The sequence below is a fragment of the Capsicum annuum genome, unplaced genomic scaffold, assembly GCF_002878395.1.
Source record: "Capsicum annuum cultivar UCD-10X-F1 unplaced genomic scaffold, UCD10Xv1.1 ctg70593, whole genome shotgun sequence".
Taxonomy (NCBI): Eukaryota; Viridiplantae; Streptophyta; class Magnoliopsida; order Solanales; family Solanaceae; genus Capsicum; species Capsicum annuum.
This window is the reverse complement of record NW_025880339.1, coordinates 7,284-14,202: the sequence shown is the minus strand read 5'-3', so window position 1 is coordinate 14,202 and position 6,919 is coordinate 7,284. Positions and strand designations below refer to the sequence as shown.

The following is a 6,919-nucleotide window of genomic DNA, read 5'->3' as shown; positions in this document are numbered from 1 at the left end:
GGTGTTTCGGTGATCAAACCTGTGATTTTGGTGTTTAATTTAAACTTTGCTTATATATATATTGTCTTTATTGTTGGTTATATAGTGGTTGTGACCTTTTCAGTTCTGTTTTACTGATTGAATGCTCTTTTTAGTCTTTTTTCTTTTAAATTGTGCTTCACTTCAATGATGCAATCGCCCTGGGTGGGTGTTTATCTGGTTTTTGTCTAACCCATTTACTATCCGCCCATATTCAATCTGCCGAACCCACTTGCTAGCACTAACCAAAGCTTTAACAAAGAGTAATACCACTAAAGTAAAAATCTCTTGGATAACAAGGAACATTTGCAGAAAGTTGTATCAAGAACCATTAGTAACTTGATATGAATTATATTGGATATTTTTGTGGGATACAACGATATTATTGTTTTCTCAGGAAACTTTTATCAGCATGGCATCATGAGTTCCCGATTTTTGTGTTACACTACAGGCCCTTTGGGAGAAGGTGTAGCGAATGCGGTTGGTCTTGCTTTAGCAGAAGCTAACTTAGGTGCTAGATTTAATAAGCCTGATGTTGCCGTTGTTTATCACAGAACGTAAGGAGGCTGACTTATCCTCTTTAATAACCTGTGGATGAACGAACAACATGTCATTTGGATAAATTTTCTTCAGGTATTGTATCATGGGTGATGGCTGTTCTATGGAAGGCATATCAAACGAGGCTGCATCCCTGGCTGCACCATTGGAAGTGGCACAAGCTTACTTTGATATATGACGATAACCATAATACTATTGATGGTAGCACTGACCTGGCACTTTCAGAAGACATATCGGCACAATTTGAAGCTCCAGGATGGAACACTATCACTGTAGATAACTCACAAGGAAATTTAGAAGCGTTCAAGCATGCGTTAATCACTGCGCATAGTGAAACTGGAAAACCAACTTTCATCCGAGTATGCACAGTCAGTATTGAGCATAGAACACAATAGATATGTCAAGAAAATGTCTTCATTCATCTAGAATCTGTATAGTGATGCTCCATAAGTTTTACACCACCTTCCAAGTTTTGAATTATTCCTGATGTGGTTGTGCTCTGCCTACTGAAACTTCCTATTTTCAGGTGAAAACAACAATAGGGAAATTGTCAAGAAAGGAAGGAACATCAAAGGCTCATCATGGAACATTTGATGATGATGATGATGTAAAGCTAATGAAACAGAAAGTTAAGTGGGATGATAGAGAACCTTTCCATGTCATTCCTATGGTGTACAGGTAACAATTTTTATGCACCTTATAATTAAAGACAAGGAAGATAGTGTTGTAAGATAGTAGATGCATTTGTTATTAGGGAAATGCAAGCACAGGTGGATCTTGGTGGAAGGATGGAGCAGGAGTGGCACTCTAAAACTTTATTATTACCAAAACAAATACCCAGAGGAAGCAGCAGAATTCAAGCTTCTTCTTGCTGATGGGATGCTTCCCGGCTGGGAATGCTCATTACCGGTAAAATATGCATCCATCTACTTTTTAGATCGTTTAGAAACTAATTCATCTGAAATGTGTTTGTCGTTGCATTCTCAAAGAAGACAAATACATATTCGATTAAGGAGGAAATACCTGCTGGCGATGAACTTGTTAGCAGTCAAAGTAGTCTTTGGTCTCATTTAGTGGTCCATTGTTCTGAGTAAATTCAACAACTTGGACCCAATTTATTTCTTCTGAGCATTAGAAGGACCAAAAGTGATCTAGGCAAGTAGTATATGTTTGTGTTACGTATTTGTAGCCTTCTAACATTATATTTTTAAACGTATCATAAGATATATAAGGTTTCGCCTTCCATTGTTAATTCCTCTTCTTCAGCCAGAGTATTTTATCTAATATTTGATATGTGCTATCAACGACAGAAATGGTCCATGTTTGATCCTGTGGATTCCACCAGAGGATATTCAGGGAAGTGCTTGAATGAACTCGCTAAAGTGCTTCCAGGACTAATTGGGGGCAGTGCAGACCTTCCCAGCTCAAATCAAGCCTATCTCCATAATCTTGGAGACTTCAAGCAGCCCAATTCCCCATGGGGAAGAAACATTAGGCATGGAGTTCGGGAACATGAAATGGCTGGAATTTCCAATGGACTTGCATTGCACAGTGGAGGCCTGATACCATTTGCAGCAACTTTCCTTGTGTTCTCAGATTACATGAAAAACTCTTATCAGATTATCTGCTCTTAGCCATGCTGGAGTCCTCTAAATTTTTACCCACAACTCGGTTGGAACAGGCGAGGACGGACCAACTCATCAACCAATTGAGCACCTTGCTGGTCTTCGAGCTATTCCCCACTTGCTGCTCTTCCGACCTGCTGACGGCAAAGAGACTGCTGGAGCCTATAAAGCAGCAATTGAAAACCGAAACGTACCTAGCCCTCTTGCATTATCAAGGTAAAAAGTGGCAGGCAATGTGGAAGGAACATTGACCGATGCAGTAGGGAAATGCAGTTACATTGTTAGCGACAATTTTGAGGAGGATGTGGTTTCTCCAAAAATGCCAAAATTGAGTCAAAGTGGTTCGATGAACTTGTCAGGTTTCTTCTCCAAAAATCGATGGGTGGACTGCTTCCCCATACAGTAGCTTCGCAGGAAGATCCAACTTGGATGTTCAAGTGCAGCACTAGCACTTGAACCGCTCAGGCCAGCAAAAAAAAAAAAATACTAAGAGGTTTCAGACCAATAGATGCTACTTCATCTTTCTTCTTCTGTTTCTTATTATTTACTTTGTAGCGGTATCGTGTCTATTGATGAGCCTAACTGAGATAGCTCAAACTACACTCTTAATTACATATCTCTTCTACGACTTTTACGGCCTTGCTCTCCTCTGCATTTTGTATTTCTTCGTGTTCAAAGTTTGGTTGTTCGATTGGATTGCTGAATTGACATGCCTTTTCATCTTTATTGGTAAAATTTATTTTTCAAGGAAAAAAAATAAGTTTAAAACTCTTTAGCAAAATTCACATACACCGATACCATTGTCTTGATTGTTATTGTTAGTTGCTGGAATTTTTGGCTCTTCTATTTGTCAATTGTGAACAACTTCATAAGCAATGTTAACTATTCCATTAAATGACAAATGCTTCATCCATATTTGCAATTATTGGCTGCTATATTAGCTTTTGCATCTTGGGCTTCCTATCAACGGGAAGGATAAAGGATAAATAAGCAATCCTTTTTTGGATGAGGATAAATAAGCAATCTTTATGATTGCCCTTTCACTATAACATTAAATATAGGCGATTATCAAAAATTAATATAGCCAATTACCAAGTGTACATCGGTGATTTCATGAAAATATAGTAAAAAATTTTCTTGTAAATGCAACCAAACAGAATAAAAACAATGGCTTGTGCACGAGCCTGAATTTTTGAATTGTCAAACTGACTTGTGAAAATGCAGTAGGGAGTTGAGCAAAAGACCAATGTAAAAAAGAAACACTTGAACTTTCAACCAAAACTTAAATGAGAGAAGAAGAAAGACCATGTTTGTACTTGGAAAGGCTCGTCAATGTACTCTACACGAGCAACTGTAGAGTGACAAATAAGAAAGACAAAAGTAGTTTATATTTATTTGGGAGTTGGGATTAAAAAAACACTTGATTGTAAGAGATTCTACAAAGGTATTTCTTGGTCTTTTGTATTTTCAATTTAGTCATTGATTGCTCCCTCTCTTACTGACTGGAAAATGTGATTAAGAAACCACTGAAGTTAATGCAGACAACAATATAATTCTTTATAACTGATTATGAACTTAACTTCATTTTGGTATGCTTGCAGGAACTATGGTCCTCTTTTTTGGTAAATTTTGCGTACTAGAAAAGGATGGGATTTATTTTGGGCTTCAAATCGCTATGTTTTGACTCAATATGAAGCACGTTCAGCAGCTTTAGAAGCCCATCACTTCAGTGTTAATGTATTTCCGAGTCATTGAAGTTCTATCACTTCGCCTTCTATTTCCTGTTTTGGCTGGTATTCAACATTTCCTTAGTATTATTATTTTCATCGATTATTACAGTATAACTTTCGCCCAAAAATTTATTTCGATTTGGTATTCATTTTCCTCAGGCTACTAATATTTACCTCTTCACATTAGGCATGTCATGACTGTTTTTTGGAATGCAATACGTCTTAGCTCTCCCATCCTACCGTTGTGCATTAGGAATATGATTGTGTGGGCCTGCCTTGAAACAGCGGGACCCAGTGGGTACTGCTAGTCGGGTTCGCAAAGCGACACCCGGAAACCATGGAAAAAAAAAGACACTACTTGCTCATGACTTATTATTTTCCCTATTTGAAGCTGGTAAGTAAAATATTTTTAACTGTCTCGCTGAATTACCACGAACAAGATCAGATAAATGGCCAGGTAATTAACTCTATCACAAATCTTTGTCCACATTTCATGCACTGAACATTATTTGGTATTAATATGCATGCATGTTTACACTGGTTGACTTGTGCAAAAACATCATAAAAATAAGAAATCTACGATTTAGTCTGTGTGACGTACAAAAGCACCAAAAGCGTCTTGAAAAAATTAAAACTCCATTAGAGGCAACCTATAAAAATAATTGACAACTTTATCAATTGTTTAATTTTAAAATTTCTTACCTGAAGAAAGTTTGACAATCAAAATAAAATGCAAAAGAAAGTAGAATTCTCATTTGCCCTTCTTGTTTCCTAAATCACCCCCCCTCTCCCGTACGATGTTGCCTCCTTATTTGAACTCCACTTTTGTCCTTCTCTTGCTATGGATGATCAACGTTATCCTTCCGTCTTCTTCAGCAGGTACTTCATCGGTTTTGAAGAGTAAACGAATCTCATTCATTCCTATACCAGCCTTAAAACAGCGAAATGTATTATTCTTATCTTTGAAGTTGTGTTCTCTGGATGATGGTCACACCTCTGTGTTTTGGTCATTGGATGTTGTTTCACATCACTGGGTAACCTTGTACCTTTTACATCTATGTCTCCTGCTGCAAGCACATCATACCCTTCCTATGTGTAGGTAAAACCGTGGTGAATTGCAGGGAAAGCTTCACACTTTTTCGTTTAGCACCTTTGCCCTTTTATCCTTTGCTGCATGAAACTCTTAAGTAAGGCCTCTGTAATTTATCACTGTTGACTAGTTTCCTTCCTGCTGAATCCAACATGTGGAAGTGCTCGTATCTGCAATTAGCTGTGTCTAGAGCATAATTAGCTAGATAATTTGTTAATTTATTTCCTTCTCTGTAAATATTCTGTATAATTATTTGCTTGCCCTGTATGTTCTCCTCGATGTCTGCTACAATGTCTGCAATGTACCATGGACACTCCCATTCTCTGTTTAAAACTTTCTTAATAAGCATGGAGTCTGTCTGAATGAATGCCTGATTATATCCTGCTTTCTTGCAATGTGCAGTGGCCTTCAATACTGCTAAAGCTTCTGTTACTGTGTTTGTTGTCTCATGTACTTTAGCCGCTTCTGCATAAATTATATCTCCATGCTCATCCCGTAAACAAAAGGCATAAGAGCTTAACCCAGGGTTGCCTCTTGATGCACCATCCGTATTATACTTGACCCATCCTCTTGCCCAGTAAACTTTAGTATATTTCACCATCGGCTTTATGCTTCCCACTTCCCTAAGAATTCTGGGCCAATTGCCTGAAAAAATTCTTTTGGGATTTCTAACTTTTAACAGCAGATGCACTGTTCTAACAACATTATGCAGAATTCTTTGAAAACTTGCCTTCTTTCCTTCATGTTTGCTAATGTTCCTTCTCTTCCAAAGTTCCCATACTATAATACTTGGTATCACCTTAAAGTATGGTTTCAAGCTCTTGTTAACCTCTGCTTCCCACCACTGCATTATACATAATATATTATCTTTTATGAATAATTTTAAATATATTATATATGTTTTCATCAAAATTTATTCATAACTATTTATATATATGTTACCGTTTTATACGTTAATCTCAGATTTTTTTTTTTGAGATAATACATCAAAATCCCCCTGAACTTGTAGCAAAATTTACTTTAGACCCTAAATTAATCGAGCAATTATTTATCCCTTGTGAACTTTAAAGTGTATTATTCCCCCCCCCTAACTACTGACGTAGCAACAAAGTATAAAAAATTTGTAGTGGGGCCCACTTTAATATTTTTAAACATTTCCCCTTTTTCCTCGCACCCCACCACCCCCATTTCTTCTTCTTCCTCACACCCCACCACCCCCATTTCTTCTTCTTCCTTTATTTCTTTTTTTTTTTTCCACTTCTATTCACCAAAATCTTCAATCAAATACACAATAATAAAATACATAAATTATACAACAAATAAACTTTCCTATAAAGATCAAGAATCAACAAATTAAATCCTAAAAATACATAAAAATCAATTCTTTAAGGTATCATTCTCCAATAATTTGCTAAATTTCAAAACCCAAAAAATTCAAAGAGCATCAAATCACAGAAAAAAGAAATTCATTTAAATTGTTAACCATTATTTTTTTTCCTTCAAAATTTTTAAATCTCGGAAATCACTACACTTAAACAACATGAGAAAGAAGAGATCAATAGCATCACGACTAACTTGTTTAAATGTTTATTGCTTTATCACAGTAAAACTATAGTTTCTTCACAAATCAAGATATTGGAATTATATTTATCAACTTTATTCCTCCAACCAAGTTTACAAGCTAATTATAACCATGGAATTGAGTAGAAAAATAAATTCTACAAATTTTTAACCTTATTCAATTTAATCAAAAAATCTAATCAACGAACTTCCCCGAAGCACCGGCGACGAAATTCTTCGCCAGAAAACGCTGAAACCAGCGACCAGAATCAGTCACAGCAGTCCACCGTCGTTGTCTCTGTTCCGACGATAGAGGTCAGTTGTTCGTGGGAGGAGGA

General features: G+C 36.7%; 1 pseudogene; it reads left to right on the top strand.

The window, feature by feature from the left end:
- The first annotated feature begins 438 nt into the window (after positions 1 to 438).
- Positions 439 to 2,607, top strand: LOC124894149 (annotated as a pseudogene).
- The last annotated feature ends 4,312 nt before the right edge of the window (positions 2,608 to 6,919 follow it).